At 44.0% G+C, this 13005-nt stretch overlaps 1 protein-coding gene and 1 long non-coding RNA gene across 16 annotated transcripts in view; one reads left to right on the forward strand and one right to left on the reverse strand.

The window, feature by feature from the left end:
• ARPP21 (cAMP regulated phosphoprotein 21) overlaps positions 1-13005 on the forward strand; it is a 162520-nt gene that overhangs the window by 143254 nt on the left and 6261 nt on the right. The gene's annotated exons all lie outside the window — the stretch shown is intronic.
• LOC138984719 (uncharacterized) overlaps positions 7745-13005 on the reverse strand; it is a 120996-nt gene continuing 115735 nt past the window's right edge. Inside the window, exons 2-3 of the long non-coding RNA XR_011462001.1 lie at positions 10716-10805; positions 7745-7867 (exon numbers count right to left, since the gene is read on the reverse strand). This is a non-coding gene — a long non-coding RNA (uncharacterized lncRNA). The remainder of the gene's footprint in view (positions 7868-10715; positions 10806-13005) is intronic.

Consider the following 13005-nt stretch of genomic DNA (forward strand, 5'->3'; position numbering starts at 1 on the left):
GTCATGATACATATACCTATATATAGTAACTGCAAAATTTCTCATCTGAGCCCATGCTCATTTGAGAATGAAAAGGAAGGTTATTAATAATTATACTAGAGTAACTGGTGTTAGTAAACGTTTGCTCAATGATTTTGGGAAAAAAAGTTTTAGAAATGAGGGAGTTAGATTTTAATCTTAATTTTGTGCCCCTCTGAACAATATGTAATAGATAAAAATAAAGATTAGAAGTAAATAAATACATTCCAAAGTTTAAGAGAGGGAAATAATGATGTTTATATCCAATGCGGTTGTTTATTTCAAAAGAAGAAAGCCTATCTATAATCTACAATGTGTTTTTTTTGTGGATAAGGGCTCAGTGAGCAGCAGGAATCCTTTTTGTCTTAACTCATCAATTAGAAACAAAACACAAAAATTATCAAAACCGGCCAGTTGATTTATAATGCATAAGGTATAATATTTCTAAACATCAAGTCAAAAAGCATTTAGAAAATCTGTCTTGGCACTTTAAGATGCCTTTAATGCAATGCCTATTTTAGTCTCATTTGTTCCCCAAGCTCAACATTTTGAAAGATATTTATTCACCAATCACTATTTTTTTCTCATACAGTTAAACAGAAAGCAAATGAAACATCATGTGTCATTTATTAAACAGGAAAAAGTAAAATTGGTCCAGATATATTATGAACATTGTTAAATATTGCATTTGAAAGACTACTGTAGTATAATCAATAATATGTTCAGGGACTTCCTTGGCAGTCCAGTGGTTAAGACTCCACAGTTCACCACAGGGGGCATGGGTTTGATCCCTGGTTGGGGAACTTAAGACCCTGCTGCATGCCAGAGGTATCAGTGAAAAAATAAACTATCTTTTAAAATAATAATATAGGGATTTCCCTGATGATCCAGTGATTAAAATCTGCCCTGCAAAGCAGGGAACATGGGTTCAACCCCCGGTTGGGGAACTACGATTCCCACATGCAGCAGAAAAACTAAGCCCATGTGTTACAATAGGAGATCCCAAGTTACACAACGAAGACCCCACACAAGTAAATAAATTAGTAAATAAAAAATAATATATTTACTGAAAATATACTTTTCTTCCTAAAAATCACTTGCTTAATCATCTTGCATTAAAAAAAAGCACACAATGCTTAGTTTAGCAATACTCCTAAAGGGGAACATTCTCTGTCTTTCTGCAAGGATTTCAGGGGTTCCAGGTGCTGCGAACAATGATCATAATCTGAGTTAAGAAATGGACCCTGAGTGAGAGCAGGTGGCCAGGGGGAGCAGAGGAGGGAGCTGCCACTTGGTATTAATATCTCATCTTTGATGTGATGAGAATCCCCTAAAAAAAGATGGAAAGGTACCTCCCTGAACCCAGGATTCCCCCTGCCATCTTCTGCTCTGAGACAGCTTTAGATTAGAACACAAGATGCAGGGAAGCCGGATCTGTTTTTTTTTTATTATTATTTTATTTTTAACTTTACAATATTGTATTGGTTTTGCCATATATCAAAATGAATCCGCCACAGGTGGGAACAAAGGGGAGTCTCAGGTTTCTCTGAGTCGTTGCTGATAAACCTGGAGCACAGCTTCTAGACAAAGGACACAGGCACCCTGGCTGTCTTCAAGTTACAGCCTAGAAATCGGTGCTCCGCCAGTGGGTAGAGTCTGGACCCCCAGGCCTTTGCAAATGACGCCCGCCTGGACCCGGGCTCCCCGGCTGTGATGAGCTCACCTCGCCCACTCGCTGCGCACTGTGTACTGAGTTCTGGGCCTGCCTTCACATTCAGAGCTGCTCCTGTTGCTTTCCATTACACTTTCCACAGAAACCCAGGTCAGAAAGGCAGAGTCATAACAACGCCCATGGTCACACCCAGGGGGACTGCACTTAAGGACTGTGTCTTGTCTCCTAGGCAATCTGGGGTACGGAAGCCTGAACACTGTCAGCTAGATGGGGCAGTTCCAGGCATTTTTTTGGCATGTGGAGTCCTCCCTAGTAGTATCAACACCCAGTTGGTTCTTCATGTAAGGGACAGTAGTGGGGGAGTGGAAACACTTTCAGTTACACAGCATCGTTTGGTGGAGACAGATGCCACCTATCGCAGACACTGCCATGTGTGAGGACGTATGACTTATATCTACTTGGTCTCCATAAAAGCCCTGGGGATTGGAGATTGGTGGTTGTTTTTCAGTTGCTAAGTCATGTCCAACTCTTTGTGACCCCATGTACTACCACACACCAGATTTTCCTGTCTTTCACTATCTCTTGGAGTTTGCTCAAACTCGTATTCATCGAGTCAGTGATGCCATCCAACCATCTCATCTTCTGTTGTCTCCTTCTCCTCCTGCCTTCTATCTTTCCTAGCGTAGATATCTTTTCCAGTGAGCTGGCTCTTTGCATCAGGTGACCAAAGTATTGGAGCTTCAGCTTCAGCATCAATCCTTCCAATGAATATTCAAGGTTGATTTCCTTTAGGATTGACTGGTTTGATCTCCGTGCTGTCCAAGGGACTCTCAAGTCTTCTCCAACACCACAATCCAAAAGCATCAGTTCTTCATTGCTCAGTCTTCTTTATGGTCCAATTCTCACATCCATACATGACTACTGGAATTAGTAGCACCCAGTTAATAGGCAAGCAAGACACAGCTCAAGAATAATAGAGCCAGTGGGTAGAAGATGCGGCACTCAGCCTCTTGTCTGTCTGATTACGGAGCCTGTGATTTTTCTATTAGGAAACACAAACTCAGATTTAACACCAGAAGGCTAATTTGAAGTCTTATTGAAGTATTCTTTCATACCATTTCATCTTGCTTAATTCCTTTAAATATTTGAGATAATTATGGTGAAATGTATTAAACTGGAGACCAATTTATAGCAGAGCATTTTCTAAGCCAAATGTGCTTGGGAATTCAAGGCTCAGTTAGGGTCACTGTGGAAATAATAAACTAGACCCTCTTTTTTTTTTTCTTTCATTTTCTCCTAAAATATCCTTCGCCCATAGTTATCCATTTGATCTCAGCCATCTGGTGGTGCAGCCGGCAAAGGAAAATGTCAAATTCAACAGAATGAGTAGTACTGCTGGAGCTGAATCATAATTTAACTTTTTTTTCTCTGCCCTACAGGATATTTAAACAGTAATATTACTCAATAATACTTCCTAAGTTATTATCAATTCCCTACAAAACATTGCCATTTCCTCAAAATGGAAAGGCAGGCACGAGGGCCAAGAGTCAAATATTCTGCCCTAATAGCCAATGACATCTACATTCACGAGTTAACATTTACTTAATTGCTGAGGCAGTCATGCTAAGTGCACAGTCTGACACATTATCAGGTGTAAAAAAAAAAAAAGATAATTTCTGAGGGGGAAAAAAACACAGATCTATAAAACCAAGAGACACGACTCTGCTAACATCATTATCCGACTCTCATTTTTAAAATCTTCGTTTGATCAGGTTGGCAGGGTGGTTAGGGGAATACTGCTTGATATGAGGGTGTATTCTGTGTAATTTTTGAAGGGAAGTTGGGGGCTGGATTCTGTTTGCTTCTCCTCTCGTCACATAGCCATTCTCTTCTGACTCCACAAACTGCATCTCTCAGCTTCTTTTGTCCTGTGGCTTCCAGGTGGGTTTTGTCCATGGAAGGCGTCAGCAGCAAGAGGGCAGAGGAAGAGAGGTCAGAATCTCTTCAGCCTGGCCTCCCTCCCTGTGCAGGGAGGCTGCTAGGAACACTGGCTCTACCCCCACACCTGCACGCTGAGGGGAGAACGTTCTTTCTGTGGTTAGGCTCTGGGGGTCTCCCTCTCCTGTCTTTTTTTTTTTTTGCTGCCCCAAGTCTTCGTTGCGGCATGTGGGATCTAGTTCCCTAACCAGGGATCGAACCCGGGCCTTCTGCATTGGGAGCGCGGCGTCTTAGCCACTGGACCACCAGGGAAGTCCATCCTGGTGTCCTAACTTGCCTACTAGTTCGGCAGTGCTCTTTATTAATATCTCTTCAGGTGAATCACTGCAGTGGAATTCTGTTGCCTGCCAGGATCCTGAGTTGGGGGCGGGGGGTGCTGGGGAGAGATTAGTAGAAGACCCCTGACTTAGTTCTGATCCTTGTCGGCTATGTGTCCCTAAACAATCTAGGGATTCCTTGTGCTTTACTTTCATCTTCTGTAAAGTGAGTCATAATGGCACTGCTCCTCAAGTGTTTAACTCGTTGATGTACAAGCCAAAAGGTTATTATAAGTAAGCTTGGAGGAAGAAAGGGGAATGAATGCTTGTTCTCCTGGTTTGAGTTCATGCGAACGAGGCCTATACTAACTCAGCATATGACCTCCTGAAAACGTTGCCTGTTGATAAATAACTGCTCCTTTGTGTGTGTGTGTTTAGGCGCCAAGCTGTGTCCAACTCTTTGCGACCCCATAGACCGCAACATGCCAGCCCTCCCTGTCCCTTACCACCTCCCAGAGTTTGTTCCACTGAACCACTCATATCTATGTCTAAACATCAGGATGCAGTCAGGCTGAGAGTTTCCAAAGAGATGGTTTGATTCCTATCTTTTGCAAATCATGATATAGTCCTTGAATCTCCAGATTTTGCTCTTCTTTCTCCATAATGCCCTACCTTGGGTTATCATACTGGAAACAAGCTTGGTGAACCCCAGGTCACATGCACAAGGCATATTCTCCAAGTGCTTAGTAATCACATGGTAATAGCAACGAGCCAGCGTTTGTGTGTCAAAAATACGCCTAGCAGCCCAGTCTGTCATATTTGGAGGAAGCACTATAGTATATATATGCCAGCAAAGGGACTGACAGCAGAATGAGATTTAATCCCCAATTCATGAGAAATTCTGTGTGCAATCCTGTGCCTTCTTAGCCCTCAGCACCCCCAGCTTCATCGCCCTGAGCTGGCTGGGCCAGGAGGTCTCCAGGTACATTGTTCCCACTCAAGGTGAACAATTTCAGACTTGCAGTGGGGAGGAGGGAGGGCAGGGCAAGAGAGAATTTTTTGTTTTTTATGTGTACCATTTTTAAAGTCGTTTTTTTTTTTTTAACTTTTTTACAGCTTCTTTCGTTTGGGCTGCATCAGGTCTAGCTGCATTGTGCAGGATCTTTCTTTGTGGTGCACTGGCTCTCTGGTTGTGTCACGTCGGCTCCAGAGCACACAGGCTCAGTCGTTGCGGTGCACGGGCTTAGTTTCTCGGAGGCAGGTGGGCTCTCAGTTCCCAGACAAGGGATCGATCCCATGTCCCCTGCAGTGCAAGGTGGATTCTTAACCATGGGGACCAGAGGACCGTTTTCAAAGTCCTGATTGAATTTGTTACAATACTGCTTCTGTTTTCTATTTTGGTGGTTTGGCTGCAAGGCATGTGGGATCTTAGGTCCCTAACTAGGGAGGGAACCTGTACCTCCCACACTGGAAAGTGAAGTCTTAACCACTGGAACACCAGGCAAGTCCCTAAGAAGAGATTTAGAAAAGCAAGGAATCCCAGATATGTGCTATAGGAGGGCAAGTAGGTGACGGCCAGCGTTCTCGTTGGCTTTTTTTTTTTTTTAAGGCCAAGTGACAATCAAGACATACAAGCAAGCCCACAGTATGTCCCAAAGACACAGGGCTTCAGAAATCTGATTTGTTTTCCCAGATGCCTGGCCAAGTGCTAGCAGACCGGTTTGAGCATACCAGACAGTGTCTGAGGGTTTTTCTTCCCTTCCCACTCCCTTTTTCAGCTCCTTTTCATATCTCCTCCTTATTTAGGCCTCTCCCTGCACCTGTCCCAACACAGGTAAAACTGGAAGCTGCGATGTGCCCACATGACTTGCTGCTGGAAGGAACTTTTTCCAGAGGCAAAAGGGACAAGAAAAAACAGTTGGCATCTGGTCAGCTTTGTCTTTGTTCTGCTGTGATGGTGATCCGTTGCTTTTCTTTGGCCATCCCTCAAGCATGGGCAGGGCTGGGGCATTCTGTTCTGAGTGTATTGTTGCTTTTTTTCCCCCATACTGTGTAACACGCAGAATCCTAATTCATTGATCAGGGATCAAGCCCAGACTCCCTGCTTTGGAAGGTGAAGTCTTAGCCGTTAAGTCTTAATCACTGGGCAGCCAGGGAAGTCCTGCTTCCTCATTCTTTTTCTTCAGGTCTCTGTTTGTGGGCTTATTTTCTGTCAAGTGGCATTGTAAGATTCCTTTAGGGCAAATACAGTGAGGGTGGTTTTTCGTCAACATCACTGATAAATGTTCTTGAGGCACTGAATGCAGAATACCAGGCTAGACCCAGATGTATAAGAAACGCTTCCTTTTCCAAGGATGAGCATGGGCAGGGCAGTCACACGTCTTGGTCACAGCTAGGTGCTTGGTCTCTGGGATGTTTCTTACAAGAGGGATCTTGGTCTATCCTAAAACCCCTTGAGAAGAGGATGGTCCCAGATTTACAGATAAGGAAAATGAAGTCAGAGAGGAGAGATGTCCCCCTCCGCCCCCCGCACAAGGTGTGATGTGTCAGATCCCATCAGCCACAATATGAAAGGAAAAGTAAGAGGCTTAAACGGTAAGAATTCAAAGCAGAAGTATTCATTGAAAGGGCTTCTCTGCTGGCTCAGTGGTAAAGAACCCACCTGCCGAAGCAGGAGACCTAGGTTTGATCCCTGGCTCGGGAAGATCCCCTGGAGAAGGAAATGGCCACCCACTCCAGTATTCTTGCCTGGGAAATCCCATGGCGGAGGAACCTGGTAGACTACTGTCCATGGAGTCATAAAAGAGCTGGACACGACTTAATGACTGAATTCATTGAAAACCAAGGTCCAGCAGTGATCTTCAAAGTGTGGTCCCCAGACCAGCAGCATCAGCAGCCCCCTGGGAACTTGTCAAGATGGCACATCCCAAGGCCCAACCCAAACCTGCCAAATCAAAACCTCTGGAGGTTGGAGCCCAGCAATCTGTGTTTTAACTTGGTCATTTTAACCAAGTGATTCCAGAGACAGGAGAATGTTGAGAACCATTGTCAGGGGAAGCAGGGCAGGGAAGCAGGTGCTCGGAGATGGAGATGTGATGAGGAGCAGGACTGAGTGGCAGACTTTGAGAATTCAAGGCTTTGAGAAGGGACTGCAAGGTGGACCCGGTTTAGCTCACTCTCAGTGCAACCTGGTGTGCTGCCAAAGATAGAGCGTGAGGCCTCAACTGGTTCTCTTAGACCCGGAGCGTCGGCATCATCTCGTTACAGTGAATTCAGCAGGCAGCAAAGGGTGTGACTGTCAGTACAGCTCGTGTTCTATTTGGGTGCTTGTAAGCTTCCCTGGTGGCTCAGACGGTAAAGAATATGCCTGCAATGCAGGAGACCTGGGTTCGATCCCTGAGTTGGGAGGAGCCCCTGGAGGAGAGCATGGCAACCCACTCCAGTATTGTTGCCTGGAGAATCCTGATGGACAGAGGAGCCTGGAAGGCTGCAGTCCATGGGGTTGCAAAGCGTTGGACATGACTGAACAACTAAGCACAGCACAAAGAATCTAACCACGATGAAACTCTAGCAGGCCTTGGGCAGAAGACCATTCATCCTTCATATTTATTTTTACTTTAATTATTGTGAAATGGGAGGTGATTGTGGACCATATCCTGCAGCTCCAGCTAAAAAGATAAGCACATTTGTATTTGCATGGAGAAGCCTGTATATTTCTAACTGTTGTCTCAACCAGATAAAAGCAATAATTTTAAATAACAGTTCCCCGCATGGTGAGATTAAAGACTGTTCTTATTGCTGTTAACAAGGATAATCATGAGTTGATTAGGTAGATGAACAGAAACTATCTCGTTCTTGTTGCTTGGACTTGTGACATCATCTGTTGCCCAGCAGCTTCACTTTGGGGCCATCTGTTGGAAAACTGATAGAAACACAAAGGATTCAAAATTAATGTTCCCTGAACCCTATGATGAGCATTTCCTTTCAAATGTTTATCCCCAGATTTTCTCCTTAGAAAATATTAGTTATGGGTAGAAAACCATTTATACCAGGTTCAGGTGTGGGATTTTGTTTTTGAGTTACCCATTATGTAATTTAGAATCAATCACTCTTTTGTTGTAATAAAATGTAAGCAAGTTGACCTTTAAACTTTTTTGGCATCTTGAAATTGAAACTGGACTGATGTTGTCTACCTAGACCTCAAGGAAAAATCAGGAGAAACTAAATCCCAAATCATTAGAGCTTGGCCTTCTGCATATATATGTTCAAAGGATGTGTATCCGTGATGTACCAGAAAACATCATGCTGGTACTTCTTTCAGTTTCTTCAAAGCCAGTGTATATCCCAGTGGACATCCACTGCACACAGCGTACTCCACAGTCCAGTGTATTGTGCAGTCTAGCCCAGGGTCCAGTCCAGTGTACAGTATACTGTACAGTACAGTGTCTAGTCCAGGCCAGTGTACAAGGACACAGCTGGACAATCTGGTATATGGGCGAATGCACATCTGGCACACAGCTAGACACATCTGACACACAGCTAGACACAGCCAGCACACATCTGACACTTTGGTATATGGTCAAATGCACAGCTGGACACATCTGGACAGCTGGCATAGTGAAATGCACATCTGGACACATCCAGTGTACAGACCAGTGTCTAGGCCAGTCCAGTATACACCAGTGTATATCTAGTATACAGTCCAGTATACACTCCAGTGTACATCCAGTGTACAACTCAGTGCAGTATACACCAGTGTACATCTAGTATACAGTCCAGTATACACCAGTGTACATCTACTAGTCTAGTATACACTCCAGTATACATCCAGTGTACGGTCCAGTGTCCAGCCCAGTCCAATATGCACCAGTGTATATCTAGTATACAGTCCAGTATACACTCCAGTCCCGTATACACCAGTGTACATCTAGTATACAGTTTAGTATACACTCCAGTGTACGTCCAGTATACACTCCAGTGTATATCCAGTGTATGTCCAGTGTCTCTGTGCCTGTCTTCTCCATGTCCATAAAAATCCTATGAATGGCTCTTACAGTCATTCTTTCTTACAAGAAAGAGTAAAGCATAGTCAATAGGTTCAAAGAAGGAAGGATAAAAGAGGCAAAACCTAAGTAAACTGAAAATCAGATTGACACTGGATTCAGGTCAGTGGTGTGCCAGAGCGCTCTTGTTTTGGCCCACATGAGCAACATCCAAAACATCAGGAATTTTGCCAGCTGATTGTTAAGCCCTTTGTAGCCTGAAATTGGTGGGGATAGTTACATCAGGGAAATCAGTGAGCACTACAAATCAGGGCTTTTGTTTATCAGAGTCTGGGTTCCAGTGGACAACCGACATCTGTGGTTAGGGCACAGTAAGTCCAGGCTAGTGACATCCAACAGGTGACCTCGCTAAAACTCTTGGCTGCCAGTATCTGGCCGTTCAGGTCCTAAGTATCTCCCTGGTGTGTCCCTTCTCTCTCATCCTGCATGTCTGCCTTAGTATCTGTCTTTATCGTCTCTGGCCTAGATTACTGCTGTTGCCTCCCAGCAGACTCTACCACTGGAACAGTATTACTGCTAAATCTACCACTAGAGGGACTTCCCTGGCGGTCCAGTGGGTAAGACTCTGCGCTCCCACTGCAGGAGGCATCGGTTCCATCCCTGGTCGAGGAACTGAGATCCCAAATGCTGGGATCTACCACTAGAATAAAGTTTAGGTAAGAACCCTGCCAGTCTGCAACTGAAGAAGGTAGTTATCTTTGACTATTGGGGAAAATAATATATAACACTTTCTTATATAAACAGGGTACTTTTGATTAACTATAAAGTAGGTGGGGTTTTTCTTTCTGTTTTGATGTAGGGTTCTACAGATTGAATCTATGACCATAGAACTTATATTCAGAATAGTTGACCGGGGCTAGCTTACAACCTGTAGCTATGCGAGAGTGACAGTAATAGAATCACTGTGGGGTTGACCCCACTTCTGACCTCATGATCATCCTGTTCTAGCCAGCTGATCGAAAGCAATTTGTCAATGGGAACACCCCCCCAGAGGGAATGCTCCCATGGGCCATGATTAAACCCACCTTTGTCTTCGCTCTACCCTGAGTTTAGTCTGTGGAGAGAACTCCTCTAAGCTGCTTCAGCACCAATTTGCTTTCACCCAGCCTGGTATAAGCATGCCCATAATTAACACTGGTAGATGTGCAGAAATGCAAGAATGCCACGTTTTCTAAGCCACGCAGCCTCATTAAGAAAGTAAAACGTTTGTGAATCTCCTGCAGGTTTTCTCCCTCTGGGTTGTGGAGGTTCTCTGGCTGTCAGCACAGCACTCTGGGCCAGGAAAGTTCAGAGAATTACTTCAATAATATGACAGCCTCGTCCATTTAAAATGGAATTGAATGCCAGCTCCCCTCAGAGGCATTCATTGAAATTCTGTGCATGAGCTGTTCCTGTAGTCACTTAACAATGTCTCTCATGTTTGCCCTTATTTGGGAGGAAAAAAAAGAGAGAAAGAAAACTAGCTTTGTGGTTGCGATAACATGGATCTGGATGGTCTAATTACAATGAAGAGGCCCCAAGCTTGCAGTAATAGGATGGTTCATCTGATGTGTACGGACAGCCCCGGGAAAATGACCCATGCGTGGACATTCTCGGGGGACACTAAAGAGGCTTCTAAGAATTACACTCTGTGCAGCAAGCAAGCTAATGAGCTAAAGAGAAAGTAGGAAGGAAAACCACTGCTTCAGGAAGTATAGTTCCACTTACGGCTGGTGACAGCGTCCCCCAAGTTCATTAGGATGGACTGGGCTTCCCTGGGATGGGTGTGGCCTCCCTCACTCATTCTGCATCTTGTTCCTAAGGAATGAAAACCACTGGATAATAAATGGCGAGGAAGAGAAAGAGGACAGAGACAGAGATGGCTGGTAAATCAGATGAAGGCAGACACTTACACAAAGATGAAAGACGTCAAAATGAACTTCAACAGCAAAAAAAAAGACAGTTTTTTTTATACCCCTCTTTTTTCATTTTTTGGACAGTTTTATGATATTTTACTTCATATATAAGAACAGTATCTTCTTATGATGTCCAGAGAAGATATTTTTATCCTGTATCTTAATCTTTGGACATGTTTGAGAAAAAAAAAGTCTTCGGATCCAGTCTATACTGCTTTTTTCTTTTAAAAGTTCTACATGGGGTTTTAGGGCACATAAATTGGGAAGTTGACATAAAGGCAAAATGCTTCAAAAGATACACGCCTTGCTTTATCAAAGGTGACCCCACTTAACCTTCACTGTCACATCAGGGAGTCATCACCTGGGAGAAGAAGCAAGACAGTGTCTGCAAAGGCCAGGGGAATCAAGAGAACTGTGTGCCCCTGGACCCCGAGGGAGGCCCAGTGCCAGTGGGACTGTCAAGGGCACCTTCCACTCTACTTGAGGTGGGCACCGGGCATCCAGTACCCCAGACCTACTCCTCTGAAGCATAAGGAGGTGGTCCTCTTTCAGGAAACCAGAGAGATATCATGATCCCGTAGGACACATCTGTTCTCTCCACTCATGGCTAGCCACCTTGAACATCAAGGTGGTTCACATAGATGAAGCCAGAAGGGACCCCTGTCTTAAAAAGTGCCCTTCTAATGAAAGAAAACTTGGGAACAAATCCATAGTGTTCATAGAACTAGAACAATCATGAGAGCAGCCTCTAAACTCCCAAAGTACAGCCACCTCTGAGTGGCTGTAAAACAGGAGACCCAGGTTCAATCCCTGGGCTGGGAAGATCTCCTAGAGAAGGGACAGGCTACCCACTCCAGTATTCTTGCCTGGAGAACTCCATGGACAGAGGAGCCTGGCGGGCTACAGCCCACAGGGTCACAAAGAGTCGGACACGACTGAGCGACTAACACTTTTCATCTGACATCCTAGAGTTTCTGTGTATCTTCTCTTACCAACTTTCAAATACTATAGATACTTTTTATTTCCAAAGGTCACATGACTTTCTTAGCCACAGCTAGCTGCCTGATACAGTCAAGCAACAGAACTGATGTTATATTTAATGAGCAAATAAGTATTTTTTAATGCTTTTTTTTCTTTTTTTTCTAAAATATTTATTTGGCTGAGCCGGGTCTTAGCTGTGGCATGTGGGACCTAATTCCCTGACCAGGAATTGAACTCTGGCCCCCTGCACTGGGAGTGGGGAGACTTAGCCACTGGACTACCAGGGAAGTCCCAAGTTATTTTATCTTATATTTTGAGAGCATTTTGAGAAAACAATCCAAAGTAAATGTACAGAGTCTTCGAAGATTGTGAGGAGAGGCGTTCTTTGAAATGGACCTAGTAAATGGAAACTGTAGTTTCCACTGATTAGGAACTAATGAAGTAAATGAAGGGACTAGAATCCATTTGACTCACACCCCCCCACCCCAGCTCCAACCTGACCACCTGTCTGGTATCCTGTTGTCTGAGTGACCGATCTTTTAAATCATTATTGAGTGGTCTGAGTTGATTTTGTCAGGCCAATTATGCTTTACCTTTGATTTTTCTTTCTTTGATACCAGCAAGACCATGTTCAACAGACTGTGGATCATAACTCTCATCATCTTAATGGTTTTAACTATTGAGAAAACAATGCAGTGAATGGCCATTGAGTAGCCGCCAGGCTAAGGAAGTTATGTTAATATATGAGAGTTGGAAGAATGTGCAATGAATAGTACTACAATTTAGGGAGCAAAAACAGGGATGCTCAAGCCAGAAAACCTCAACCTAAATTCTAGCTTTCCTTCCTACTAGCACTCTGACCCTGACAAATGTCTGGGTCATAGTTGTGTCTTTCGTAAAAGGAGTTTAATAGCACTGACTACCTCCCAGGATTGTTGTGACAATAAAGTGTAAGTGCTTAATTTACTGCCTGGATCAGAGTAAGCGATCAAACCAATATAGCTAATTAGCTAGTTCTGATGGAGAATCTTTAAAGAAGAAGAAAAAGTAAAAGAATCCATAGGAAACCAAGGAACAGAACCAGGCAGATATTATTAATAGAAAGTGGTATGTGGGATGCA

Source organism: Bos mutus, chromosome 22 (assembly GCF_027580195.1).
Source record: "Bos mutus isolate GX-2022 chromosome 22, NWIPB_WYAK_1.1, whole genome shotgun sequence".
Taxonomy (NCBI): domain Eukaryota; kingdom Metazoa; phylum Chordata; class Mammalia; order Artiodactyla; family Bovidae; genus Bos; species Bos mutus.